Source organism: Salvelinus namaycush, chromosome 39 (assembly GCF_016432855.1).
Source record: "Salvelinus namaycush isolate Seneca chromosome 39, SaNama_1.0, whole genome shotgun sequence".
NCBI classification, from domain to species: domain Eukaryota; kingdom Metazoa; phylum Chordata; class Actinopteri; order Salmoniformes; family Salmonidae; genus Salvelinus; species Salvelinus namaycush.
Genome location: NC_052345.1, coordinates 22,189,277 through 22,204,400, shown reverse-complemented (window position 1 = coordinate 22,204,400; position 15,124 = coordinate 22,189,277). Strand labels below are relative to the sequence as shown.

General features: G+C 40.2%; 1 protein-coding gene across 5 annotated transcripts in view; it reads right to left on the bottom strand.

Annotated features, from left to right (window-relative positions):
* Positions 1-15,124, bottom strand: part of LOC120032578 (serine/threonine-protein kinase MARK1-like) — a 99,564-nt gene that overhangs the window by 72,754 nt on the left and 11,686 nt on the right. The window lies entirely within an intron of this gene.

The following is a 15,124-nucleotide window of genomic DNA, read 5'->3' as shown; positions in this document are numbered from 1 at the left end:
TGGGCCCATTCGCTATAGCCTATAATGCAACATTCTAGTGACAAAACTATCAGTACAGTTGAAAATGCGATGGAAACCCATTTAACTTGTATTTTTCATTCGGTACATGGGAATTTTACCAAACAATTTTTTTATGTGAACTACATCATTATGCACAGCCTTTAATCCTCAACAAGTCAATTTGATGGAAACATGCACATTGTTTTATGCAGATTTTAGAGTATTCGCCAGTTGGATGCATCACATTGAAAGTCACGTTCTTTTCCACACAGATCATACACAATTGCGTGATGCTCTTCCCTGATGTTTTCCTGAACTTACCAAATCCTCCGATACATTTCAATTCACTTCAAACCATACTTCAGATTGACTTTTTATTTTATAGTATTTCAGACTGAATTTTAAGACTGTCATAAGCCCAAATAAAAAGTAAAACACTGGCTGTTGATTCTAACACCTTTTTCACAGGGCGAGGTGGCAATCATTTTCTGATATCAAAATTGGGTTGTGGGCCAAAAGAAATAGAGTTACTAGATCTCAACTTGTTGACCTTGGACTTCTAACCTGGATATGTGATCTGACTGTTTACTTTGAAACCCTGTCAGCTGTACCCACGGCATGCGTCGCAAGAATTGAGGCGTCAGCGTCTACTTCCGAGGCGGCCCATGTGTGATGCCTTAACTTCCTTGACATGATCGAACAACAAATTTTTTTAACCACAGAAATTAGTGACCCATGTGTTCGTTAGTGCCACATACACATTCATAAATGTCTATGAACTACTATCAATCAATGTAGTAGTTAGGCAGACATATAGTTCTATCCAGTGTGTATACTGCACATCTAATTTGCTTCCAAAAGTCAGAATTTTTTCCCACCACCATCTTCCCAATAGCAAATACATGGAGTCTCTAGATTTATTTTCCCTCAAAGACATTGCTACTGGGAACAACCCTCTCAACACACAGCTCCTGTTACAGATGAATTCAGATGATGTGCCTCTGGTCTTGACATTTTGATGGACTGACGCCACCGAAATGTGAAGCCATTTTCAGCTTGATTGAATGTCACTGTACACATAAGCAGTGGGATCGTAGTATGCTGATATACTGCACAATCAAATGATGAAATAGTAATGAGAAACTTCACAACGCTATGCCAATGGCTTCATGACAACGTAACCGGGAAGGAGTGTCAGGGATTAACCCTGTAACAAATTGGGAAAATACATTTAAGCTGCCGAGAAGCGCAGATAGTTGTCGTGACCATACTTCTCCTTGCACCACACTGAATTCACATTCATCCACTGTAGTTCTAGCACTTTGTAACACTGCCATTCACCTTTTATTTTAGTTGAAGTCGGAAAGACAAAATTCCGATCCTGACTGAAATCTATGTCTAACAGAGAGCCAGACATATTCTCCATATCATTTCAACACTATAAGCCCAGAGCTACCATCTAGAACAGACTTTAGTTAGCGTGATTAGCTACATTTCTCGTTCACAACTCTGAGGACACAGATGTCCAAGTAAAAAAAAAAATGTTTTGTTGCAAACAGCTGTACAATAAAACACCAATTCGCCTAGACGTTTCTGTACCCAGGCTGCCAATGCTAGGGTCCAATTCATTAATGCACACCATATCGAAAACATTTTTCGGCCCATTTGCTTCCGTTTTTTCCCTAGCGAATACATCCCAGGACTCTCTCACTGGAGTAATTCATCACCGGTGAGTGTTAGTCCTAGGAAAACCTTCCCTAAAAGATAGGGCAGCACTGTCGTACTTGGGGACACGAGGTAAATTACAGTAATGATAGAATAAAACAAGACGACCCACAACCCGCCATTGTATACACTAACTAAACGTAATATATCTGGAGAGGTGGGAAAAAGTCTGTGGCCTTGGGCCAAAACGCAGGAGTCGTCGTTAGCTGTTAGCTATTAACCGCTAGCCTTGAAGCGTTCGTCGCAGCAGATGGGCAGACCTCGCGGATCATTTAGCGACTGCCGACTGAAGGGAGTGGCGTAAAAATCTGATTTATGGGGTGTTGTCCAGGTGTGTCTACTTCAGAAGTGGAGTGAGGAATTGCGTATTATAGGTAATTCCTTAAAATCATAAAAACAGACGGGGCTGCACAACTAACACAAGTGGCAGCAGCGTATAGAGATGGAGCGCAGTTATTGTTTTTAAAATTCTCCATCCTTTGGCAGAGGCCTTGTGCAATTGTGGTCTACTTTGTGAGCAATATCAACACACTACTAGTCACCTCCATATGTGGCCTACCAAAAGAGAGGGACAGTTGAGGGACAGTGGCATCTCCTGTCAATAAAAATGGAAAGCATATCATTATACAAACAGACTGATATAGTCAACAAAACAGGTGAAGTTGGGAAATGCTTAACACTATGGCAAAGTATTATAATCCACAATATGATCACAATGACAGCATTTTACGATATAGTTATAATATAACAACTGACCAGAACGTTGAGGATTCGCAAACCACACTTCTACTGGTTTCATGACTGTATTATTATAACACCTCTATTTAGTCTAATTAATCAGATGTTTGATGGATGGTTTTCAAAAGCAGCCCATTACACAGCACCAGTGCCCATTGTTGTTTTAACCAATTCTTTCCATCCAGATAATTCATGATGCCTACCTTCTGAATGGGGGTTAGGGGCAGGGTGTTTGCCCTTGCTTTTAGCCGTTCGCCACTTATTTCTGCTCAACTTGCTCGCTCATTCACGCTCGCATGGCTCGCTAAGCCCTAGCAACAGAACATTGTGTTTGGTAACACACGTCTTTCTGAATTCGCCTTCCTCGTCTGCCACTGGGTCTGGTCACTAAAGGCAAAATGAAGCTCTCAGGTCCTACTACCTTCACTCCTGAGCCTGTATTCATAAAGCATCTAAGAGTGGGAATGGACTACAGGAAAAGGAGGGCCAAACAGGCCCCCATTAACATCGACGGGGCTGTAGTGGAGTGGGTCGAGAGTTGGTGTCCACATCACCAACAAACTATCAGGGTCCAAACACAACAAGACAGTCGTGAAGAAGGCACGACAACACCTTTCCCCTCCTCAGGAGACTGAAAATATTTGGCATGGGTACCCCAGATCCTCAAAATGTTCTACAGCTGCACCATCAAGAGCATCCTAACCGGTTGCATCACCGCCTGGTATGGCAACTGCTCGGCATCTGACCATAAGGCGCTAAAGAGGGTAGTTGGTACGGCCCAGTACATCACTGGGGCAAAGCTTCCTGCCATCCAGGACCTCTATACCAGGCGTTCACAGAGGAAGGCCCAAAAAATTGTCAAAGACTCCAGTCTCCCAAGTCAAAGACTGTTCTCTCTGCTACCATACGGCAAAAGGTACCAGAGCACCAAATGTAGGTCCAAAAGGCTCCTTAACCTGTTTGGGCTGCAAGGGGCAGTATTGAGTAGCCAGATAAAAGGTGCCCATTTCAAACGGCCTCGTACTCAATTCTTGCTCGTACAATATGCATATTATTATTACTATTGGATAGAAAACACTCTAGTTTCTAAAACCGTTTGAATTATTTCTCTGAGTGAAACAGAACTCATTCTGCAGCACACTTCCTGACCAGGAAGTGTTAAGTCTGAAATCGAGGCTCTGTTCTTCTTCCTGCCTATAAATGGGCATGAGACCTATTAGTATACATGCACGTCATACACCTTCCCCTGGATGTCAAGAGGCTGTGAGAGAAGAAATGAGGTGATTATCTTGGTCTGAGATGGAACACATCATCTTGGAATGACGTGTCCCCCATTTTCGGTACTCTGAAGAGCGCGAGGTGGACAGTGGGATTGCCTTCTGTTTAGCTGCCGTTATAGGCGACTACTATCTCCGGCTTTGATTTTATTTGATACATGTCACCATATCATCGTGAAGTATGTTTTTTCAATATAGTTTCATCAGATTATTGAAAATTTTCCGGGAGTTTTGCCGTGTTCCGTTCTCTTCCGTTTGTTGACATGGAGAGCGTCGTGCCACTTGGCTAGTGTGCTTGCTAAATGAAGAGGGAAAGTTGCCGTTCTAAATCCAAACAACGATTGTTCTGGACAAAGGACACCTTGTCCAACATTCTGATGGAAGATCAGCAAAAGTAAGAAACATTTTATGATGCTATTTCATATATCTGTCGTAGATGTGAACTAGTCGTCGGCGCCCAAGTGTTTCTGGCTATTGTGGTAAGCTAATATAACGCTATATTGTGTTTTCGCTGTAAAACAATTAAAAATCGGAAATATTGGCTGGAATCACAAGATGCCTGTCTTTCATTTGCTGTACACTATGTATTTTTCAGAAATGTTTTATGATGAGTAATTAGGTATTTGACGTTGGTGTCTGTAATTATTATGGCTGCTTTCAGTGCAATTTCTGATTGTAGCTGCAATGTAAACTATGATTTATACCTGAAATATGCACATTTTTTGAACAAAACATCGATTTATTGTATAACATGTTGTAAGACTGTCATCTGATGAAGTTGTTTCTTGGTTAGTTTGGTTGGTTCTTGGTTAGTTAGGTTGGCTTTGTGCATGCTACCTGTGCTGTGAAAAATGTCTGTCCTTTTTTTGTATTTGGTGGTGAGCTAACATAAATATACGTGCTGTTTTCGCTGTAAAACATTTTAAAAATCGGACATGTTGGCTGGATTCACAAGATGTGTACATTTCATATGCTGTATTGGACTTGTTAATGTGTGAAAGTTAAATATTTAAAAAAAATATCTTTTGAATTTCGCGCCCTGCACTTGAGCTGGCTGTTGTCATAAGTGTACCGACGTCGGGCTTGCAGCCAGAATAAGTTTTTTAACTGCTTCTACCCCCAAGCCATAAGACTTCTGAACAATTAATCAAATGGCGACCCAGACTATTTACATTGACCAAGAAGGAGAGTGATGGAGTGCTGCATCAGATGACCTGACATCCATAATCACCTGACCTCAACCCAATTGAGATGGTTTGGGATGAGTTGGACCGCAGAGTGAAGGAAACGCAGCCAACAAGTGCTCAGCATGTGGGAACTCCTTCAAGACTGTTGGAAAAGCATTCCAGGTGAAGCTGGTTAAGAGAATGCCAAGTGTGCAAAGCGGTCATCAAAGCAAAGGGTGTCTACTTTGAAGAATCTAAAATATATTTATAGATTTGTTTTACACTTATTTGGTTACTACATGATTCCATGTGTTATTTCATAGTTGTGACGTCTTCACTATCATTCTACAACGTAGAAAATAATAGAAATAAAGTCGGAAGTTTACATAAACCTTGGCCAAATACATTCAAACTCCGTTTTTCACAATTCCTGACATTTAATCCTAGGAAAAATTCCCTGTCTTAGGTCAGTTAGGATTACCACTTTATTTTAAGAATGTGAAATGTCAGAATAATAGTAGAGAGAATGATTTATTTCAGCTTTTATTTATTTTATACATTCCCAGTGGAATGTAAGGAAAGAAATAAAAGCTGACAGTGTCAGGTCTGAATGAATGAAACAACAGCATCGGACTCACTCCAGCTGTGGAACTTACTTCCCTTTCACTGCCAGGGTTTGTCTCGCACAAAACACGACAGAGGGCTAGAGCACTGAGGAATTACCTCAAAATCAACAACGACTTAGTGCAGAGGCTCATCTAACGGCAACAGACTGAAGGTCATTGTAAGGGCAAGAGAAGTTTATCTAAGCCACTGAGGAAGCTTTGTCAGGTCCATTGACTTTGGCGCTGCTTTTTATTCGTTTCCACCTCTTGGGGGTTTCAGAATCAAAAGTTTTGAAAAACTATTGCCCAGTATGGAAAAGTGAAACTCATGAGATTCAAATAAATGTATCTGAAAAGGGACTACTTCAACAACTCCTGTGGGAACTAATATGGTTTGACCCTCGTGACTTTCAGTAAAACGCTCATTTAAAACAGTACATCTATTGACCTCTGCACTCAAGAAGACATTTTGAGAAGGAATATGGTCTTGTTGAACAATATCAAAACCACACAAGGGTTGCATATCAGCTTATTGCCTGTGCTCATTTTGACAGTGATGTTAAGGTTAAGCTTAAAGTAGGAAATTGTAGCCCTGCAAGGACGTGAGGGAATTAATTGACCAATTCCTCCCGAGCTTTGAAAGCAGATACCTTCCCATACCTCATTTATGTCATCTAGAGCACTGATGTCTGTAGGGGAAACTCGAATTATGGAATTTCACCAACATTCTCTTCTCCCTTGCCTTGGGAGCGTTGATCAAATGAACCCAGGCAACTGCTCCAGCACCAACCTCAAACGTGGTCAATTTTGTACATCAACATGGTTGAGGACGTAATGCAGGCATGCCACAATGGCATCCGGCTTCACAGTCCCATCGATAAGCTGTCCGACCACGCAGAATGACAGAAAACTGGGACCGGTATAGGGATAGCATCTGACTAAGAAGAACTGTTGTTGCCACTTGTATCTGGGCTAGAAGTCAACCGATTATTGGAGGACCAAAAAAAGCCATTATCGATTATATATATTTGTAATAATGACAATTAGAACAATACTGAATAGACACTTATTTTAACATAATATAATACATATAAATAAAATCTATTTATTCTCAAATAAATAATGAAACATGCTCAATTTGGTTGAAATAATGCAAAAACATAGTGTTGGAGAAGGAAAAGTGCAATATGTGCCATGTAAAAAAGCTAACGTTTAAGTTCCTTGCTCAGAACATGAGAACATATGAAAGCTGGTGGTTCCTTTTAACATGAGTCTTCAATATTCCCAGTTGAGAAGTTTTAGGTTGTAGTTATTATAGGACTATTTCTCTCTATACCATTTGTATGTCATATACCTTTGACTAATGGATATTCTTATAGGCACTATAGTATTGCCAGCCTAATCTCAGGAGTTGATAGGCTTGAAGTCATAAACAGCGCTGTGCTGCAAGCATTGCAAAGAGCTGCTGGCAAAAGTGCTGTTTGAATGAATGCTTACAAGCCTGCTGCTGCCTATCACCGCTCAGTCAGACCACTCTATCAAATAATACTTAATTATAATATTATAAACACACAGAAATACGAGCCTCGGGTTTTTAATATGGTCAAATCCGGAAACTATAATTTTGAAAACAAAACGTTTATTCTTTCAGTGAAATACAGAACCGTTCTGTATTTTATCGAACGGGTGGCAACACTAAGTCTAAATATTTCTGTTACATTGCACAACCTTCAATGTTATGTCATAATTACGTAAAATTCCGGCAAATTATATACGGTCTTTGTTAGGAAGAAACAGTTCGCAACGAGCCAGGCGGCCCAAACGGTTGCATATACCCGGACTCTGCATGTAATGAATGAAAGAGAAGTGACACAATTTCTCTAGTTATTATTGCCTGCTAACATACATTTATTTTAACTAAATATGCAGGTTTAAAAAAATATACTTGTGTATTGATTTTAAGAAAGGCATTGATGTTCATGGTTAGGTACATTCGTGCAACGATTGTGCTTTTTTAGTGAATGCGCTTTTGTTAACTTCTCTAGGGTAGGGGGCACTATTTTCACCTCCAGATGAAAAGAGTGCCCAAAGTAAACTGCCTGCTACTCAGGCCCAGAAGCTAGAATATGCATATAATTGGTAGATTTGGATAGAAAACACTCTAAAGTTTCCAAAACTGCTAAAAATAATGTCTGTGTATAACAGAACTGATTTGTCAGGCGAAAACCTGAGAAAAATCCATCCAGGAAGTAGATATTTTTTATTTTTGAAGTTTCTATTCAATGCCATTACAGTATCCATTCACTTAGGACTCAAATTGCAGTTCCTATGCCTTCCACTAGATGTCAACAGTCTTTACAAATTGTTTCAGGCTTGTATTCTGAAAAATGAGGGAGTAAGACCAGTCTGAATGACTGGACCCTAAAGTGTCACAGAGCTTTTTCATGCGCAAACCCGAGAGCGCGCCTTTCTTGTTTACCTTTTATACTGACAACGTTATAGTCCGGTTGAAATATTATCGATTATTTTAATCTGAGGATTGAATATAAACATCGTTTGACATGTTTCTATGAACTTTATGGATATAATTTGGATTTTTTGTCTGCCTGTTGCGACTGCGTTTGAGCCTGTGGATTACTGAAGAAAACGCGAACAAAACTGAGGTTTTTGGATATAAAGAGACTATCGAACAAAACAAACATTTATTGAGTAAATGAATGTCTTCTGAGTGCAACCATATGAAGATCATCAAAGGTAAGTGATTCATTTTATCTCTATTTCTGACTTGTGTAACTCTTCTACTTGGCTGGTAACTGTTTGTAATGATTTGTCTGCTGGGCGCTGTTCTCAGCATGGTATGCTTTCACCGTAAAGACTTTTTGAAATCTGACACCGTGGTTGGATTCACAAGAAGTTAAACTCTTATGGCTGCAGGGGCAGTATTGAGTAGATTGGATGAAAGGTGCACAGAGGTGCCCATAGTAAACTGCCTGCTCCTCAGTCCCAGTTGCTAATATATGCATATTATTATTAGTATTGGATAGAAAACACTCTGAAGTTTCTAAAACTGTTTGAATGATGTCTGTGAGTATAACAGAACTCATATGGCAGGCAAAAACCTGAGAAAAAATCCAAACAGGAAGTGGGAATTCTGAGGTTGGTCGATTTTTTAACCAAGTCCCTATTGAATATACAGTGGGATATGGATGAGTATGCACTTCCTACGGCTTCCACTAGATGTCACCAGAACCTTGTCTGATGCCTCTACTGTGAAGTGGGGCCGAAGGAGACAGGAATTAGTCAGGTCTATAATGACCTGACCATGCTCGTTCACATGAGAGGGAGCTCTTTTCCATCGCACATCTGAAGTCGATGTAATTCTCCGGTTGGAACGTTACTGAAGATTTATGTTAAAAACATTCTAAAGATTGATTCAATACATCGGTTGACATGTTTCTACTAACTGTTACGGAACTTTTTGACATTGTCTGCTTTTAGTGAACGCGCTTCCTGACTTTGGATTTGTTTTGGATTTGTTTACCAAACGCGCTAAAAAAAATGCTATTTGGACATAAATGATGGACATTACCGAACAAAACGAACATTTCTTGTGGAAGTGGGAGTTCTGGGAGTGCATTCCGACGAAGATCAGCAAAGGTAAGTGAATATTTATAATACTATTTATGAGTTTTTTTGACTGCACAATTTGGCGGGTAACTGTATGGCTTCCTTTTGTGGCTGAACGCTGTTCTCAGATTATTGAATATTGTGCTTTTGCCGTAAAGCTTTTTGAAATCTGACACAGCGGTTGCATTAAGAACAAGTGTATCTTTAATTCTATGTAAAACATGTATCTTTCATCAAAGTTTATGATGAGTATTTATGTTATTTGACGTGGCTCTCTGCAATTTCTCCGGATATTTTGGAGGCATTTCTGAACATGGCGCCAATGTAAGCTGAGGTTTTTGGATATAAATATTAACTTTAAATCGAACAAAACATATGTATTGTGTAACATGAAGTCCTATGAGTGTCATCTGATGAAGATCAAAGGTTAGTGATTAATTTTATCTCTTTCTGCTTTTTGTGACTCCTGTCTTTGGCTGGAAAAATGGTTGTGTTTTTCTGTTGATTTTGCGGTGACCTAACATAATCGTTTGTGGTGCTTTTGCTGTAAAGCCTATTTGAAATCGGACACTTGTGGGATTAACAACAAGATTACCTTTAAAATGGTATAAAATACATGTATGTTTGAGGAATTTTAATTATGAGATTTCTGTTTGAATTTGGCGCCCTGCACTTTCACTGGCTGTTGTCGTATCATCCCGTTAACGGGATTGCAGCCATAAGAAGTTAATCTTTAAACCTATGTATAACACTTGCATTTTTTCAGAATTTTTAATCAGTATTTCTGTTTTTGAATTTGGCACTCTGCAATTTCACTGGATGTTGGTCAGGTGGGACGCCGTCCCACGTACCCTAGAGAGGTTAAATCCCCCCCCCCCCCGTTTGGCGAAGTAGGCTGTGATTCGATGATAAATTAAAAGGCACCGCTTTGATTATACGCAACGCAGGACAAGCTAGTTAACTACACACATGGTTGATGATATTACTAGGTTAACTAGTGATTATGTGAAGAGAGATTGTTTTTTATAAGTGTAATGCTAGCTAGCAAGTTACCTTGGCTCCTTGCTGCACTCACGTAACAGGTGGTCAGCCTGCCACGCAGTCTCCTCGTGGATTGCAATGTAATCGGCCATAACCGGCGTCCAAAAATGCCGATTACCGATTGTTATGAAAACTTAAAATCTGCCATGCCGATTAATCGGTCAACCTCTAATCTGGGCATTCGTTATGAACCTCTTGTTTAGTTCCTCTCACAGATCAGACAGACATAGCTACCGATTTGTCTGATTCGTGGTCACAGACTTCCCAAAAGATAGAGAGTTACACAAGTTGCATGTGGGCTGCATCATCTGCTGCACTTAAGGTCATCTTTTTCTGGTCTTCATTTTGGTATTATTATATCAATTAGTTTAATCCTTTATCTACTAGGGAGAGATGCAAATGCAACATTGACACTGGGAGTCAGATGCATTGAGCTGTGATGCAATTAGCTGACGACTTATGCTAATTCCCAGTCCCTAATTAACATAAGCGTACCAGAACCAATGAGATGTATTACCTGCTGAAGTGGATAAACCTGACAAGATTCTTTACGTTTCCATCCAAGTGAGCCTCCATTGGCTGCTAGTAAGTGTACACAACACTTGTGCTTATGTAGCCCCAAAGATGATCTGTATCGACCATTGCAGGTCTCTTGCGGGCACTAGCTATAAACGTTGCCATATGTGCCACAGGGTTGCAAGGTTACTCTGCTACGCATCAAATGTGATCTAAATGGAACAGGGCCCGGAGTGGGTGCATACTGTTAATCGTAAACACATTTACAGGACACCAATGGAACCATTCCTTTTCTTGCTTCACCCTTACGAGTCAGGGCCATGGACTGATGTGTAGTTTGAGAAACTAAATGCATTAGCTGCTTCTCAAGAAATGTCTGTTTATGATTCATTCCTAGGGGACTATTATGTATAAGCTAAGCTGACCAAGGGTCATTTAATATGAAAGGAGCTGTAGAAAGTGAGCCATACTTTGATGTCCACTGAGAGCCATGTTCTCTTCACAAAGTGGTTACGAGTCAAGGTTGTTGTGTGAGAAACATTTTTCACTGTAGGCCTATATTTCAGCATTGCACCATATCTTGAAGATATTGCTATAACACTAATAATCAGTTCCTGGGAAGCAGAAGATGCTAGTAAAAGTATGCAACTGAAATTATCTGCAACGTTGAGGGCAATGCAACAAAAACAAAAAAAATCTGATACAAAGGAGTCCACTTAATTCAAATTAACAGCAAGCTATAGGTTAGCAAACAATTGATTAATGCCAAGTTCATTATTGAGCTCGTGGGGGCGGCAGCTAGCCTAGCGGGTAGGAGCATTGGGCCAGTAACCGGAAGGTTGCTGGATCGAATCCCCGAGTTGACATGGTAATTCTGCCCTTGAGCAAGGCATTAAGTTATTTTCATGCTATCCAGATGACTGCAGTGAAAGACACCGAGGAGCCACTTCTCTGTCAGCCAACAGTGGATTCTGTTTCCTTTCCTGGAAAGCAGGTAGAAGAACCAGAGGTTCTTTCTGTGGTGTTTTCTATTAATACCACTAAAACGCCAGCGTTTATGTGACAATGCGCGCACTGCCTGTACACAGCATTCCAGAAAGGTACATTAGCCCACCCCCACCAGCCCACCTCTTAGAAAGCCTCACTCCTTTCTCAGACCCCTTGGCGCTTGTTATGCAATTGTTGGGCCGGTTGAAAAGCCATGCAGTAATATGGGAAGCTTCAGTGAACTCCTCTCTCTTTCCCCTCGCTCAGTCTTTCACTCTCACCAGCCTGAGGGCTGTTAGTAGTAGTGCATTGCCTGCGGGCAACAATGGGCGGTCTTCTTTATGCCAATCTGATGGAAAGGGCTACATTTCCCCCCCCCAGGAGGTTAATTTTCTTCTGATTTATTATCATAATTTTTTGTAGCAAGACCAAAAGGTTTCATTTATGCACAGGAAGCAACTTTATACATCCCACAAAGTGATACAAAATGATGAGCTCTTGGACTTTAAAAAACACATTTCTCAAATCTTACCAACTCTGTCCTGCTTTTGATAAATATTTGATGAGGTTATTTCCATCTCAACATATACCTTTTAATATGTGGAGAGAGGCAGATATTTGGCAAATGCAGGACACACAAGTTTATCCATTACACTGAGTCAATGTGTGTGTGTGTGTGTGGGGGGGGGGGGGGGGGGGTATTAAAGCCAGTCAAGCTACTTTGACCTGGCCCAGACAAGTTGCAGTTGTCAGATAATCATCGACAAATGTCCAAGAGACTTGTCACCTGCATTTGGTCACATTACTCTGATACAGGCTCTCCTAGAAGATTTAGAAACAAACAAAAAGCAAATCCCCCCCCCCTCAACTTATTCCAAGCAGTCTTGAACAGTTATAATTTTCTTTAGGAATTCACAATGTTTCACTACATAGAACAGTGCCCTGATTCTTTCGACAGCAATATCAAGATTCTAATCATTAGCCTACTATTACACTGAACATTCAATAATATTCAAAGACAGTGATTTGCAATTTATTTTTCGGCATTACACAATGTCTTGTAATAGGGCACTTAACTGGATTGTAATGGAAATCGGCCCTGCTACTGCAGCTAAGAGGAAAGAGGACCCAGTTCTGTCAACTTGCATGTCTTCAAACCCCATTATCTTTCAGTGCAGTATTTTACAGTAAGTTGACAAACAAGTCGTTCTGGAATCAGACAATGAGTAAAGCACTCATTTCCCTTTTTCAATTGGCTTTCCCCTGACATAACCTGGTAATTTCAAATTTTCCATGGGAAGTTAAACCCGGGAAAATCTGGGAATTTTGATTAAATTAATTTTTAAAACCCGGGAAAATCTGGGAATTTTGATTAAATTAATTTTCAAAAAGTTGAGAAGTGATCCTTTTTTGTGGGATACACATAAGGCAATTCTAGGTCTTGTGGCATATTTTGGTTAAACTATCCCCAATTCAATGGAATTGCAACCCCTTCCATCACATGTGCAGCTGATTCTCAAGATCTTGCACACTAATGAGATGCTATTGAGCCCACACTACTACACTGTCTGAGCCAAGGACTACATACTTTCTGGTAAGTTTTGATTACAATACTGGGTGGGGTGAATATATTTTATATGGCACACCAATTTTTTTTGTTAACTAGTAAATAGTAGCCTACAGCAAAGTGTGTTTAAATCATTTCTAACTTGTTAACAATTTCTGCTGGTTAGTTTTTGCTACCATGTGGGTTTTAGCTGGCTTGAGGAGTATTAATTCACCTGTTTCCATACAAGTTTCATTTTAAAACATGTATCTTACAAAGGAGTTGTTTAATCTAACTGCTTAACTATTTATCTGTACGTGGAATTGTATTTGTTTGTGTTTTTACAATTTTTCCCCAAATCTTTACAGGGAAATGCCACTGGCACTATCTGATGTGTGGAGACATTTCACTGCAGCTAATGTAGAAGGAAAAACTGTGTACATTTGCAAATACTGTGCCAAATCATATGTGAAGAATGCAACAAAGATGCAGAATCATCTGGCCAAGTGCATAAAGTTCACTCAGCGCTCACAACAAGCAACCTCTGACAAAAGTCCCTCTACTTGTATTTGAGGTGAAAATGATGAATCAGACACCTTATCGATAGCAACTGCTCATGGTCCTCCTGGAATCAGAAGTTTTTTTGACTCAATGGAGAAACGTAGTCAGAGAATTGCTGATGAATGTCTTGCTCGAGCTATGTATGCAACTGGATGACGTCTGATGCTCACAGGCAATGTGTATTGAAGTAGAGGTCGACCGAATAAATCGGCATGGCCGATTAATTAGGGCCGATTTCATGTTTTCATAACAATCAGTAATCTGCATTTTTTGGACGTCGATTATGGCCGATTACATTCCACGAGGAAACTGCGTGGCAGGCTGACCACCTGTTACACGAGTGCAGCAAGGAGCCAAGGTAATGTGCTGGCTAGCATTAACCTTATCTTATGAAAAACAATCAATTTTCACATAATCACTAGTTAACTACACATGGTTGATGACATTACTAGGTTAACTAGCTTGTCCTGTGTTGCATATAATCAATGCATTGCCTGTTAATTTATCATCGAATCACAGCCTACATCGCCAAACGAGGACGATTTAACTTCTTATGGCTGCAGGGGCAGTATTGAGTAGCTTGGATGAAAGGTGGCCAGAGGTGCCCATAGTAAACTGCCTGCTCCTCAGTCCCAGTTGCTAATATATGCATATTATTAGTATTGGATAGAAAACACTCTGAAGTTTCTAAAACTATTTGAATGATGTCTGAGTATAACAGAACTCATATGGCAGGCAAAAACCTGAGAAAAAATCCAAACAGGAAGTGGGAATTCTGATTTTGGTCGATTTTCAACCAAGTCCCTATTGAATACACAGTGGGATATGGATGAGTTTGCACTTCCTAAGGCTTCCACTAGATGTCAACAGAACCTTGTCTGATGCCTCTACTGTGAAATGGGGCCGAAGGAGACAAGAATTAGTCAGGTCTATAATGACCTGACCATACTCTGACCATGCGCGTTCACATGAGAGGGAGCTCTGTTCCATCGCACATCTGAAGTCGATGTAATTCTCCGGCTGGAACGTTACTGAAGATTTATGTTAAAAACATTCTAAAGATTGATTCAATACAACGTTTGACATGTTTCTACTAACTGTTACGTAACTTTTTGACATTTCGTCTGCTTTTAGTGAACGCGCTTCCTGACTTTGGTTAACAAATCCAAACACGCTAACAAAAATAGCTATTTGGACATAAATGATGGACATTACCGAACAAAACGAACATTTCTTGCGGAAGTGGGAGTTCTGGGAGTGCATTCCGACGAAGATCAGCAAAGGTAAGTGAAGATTTATAATGCTTTTTATGAGTTTTGTTGGCTGCACAATTTG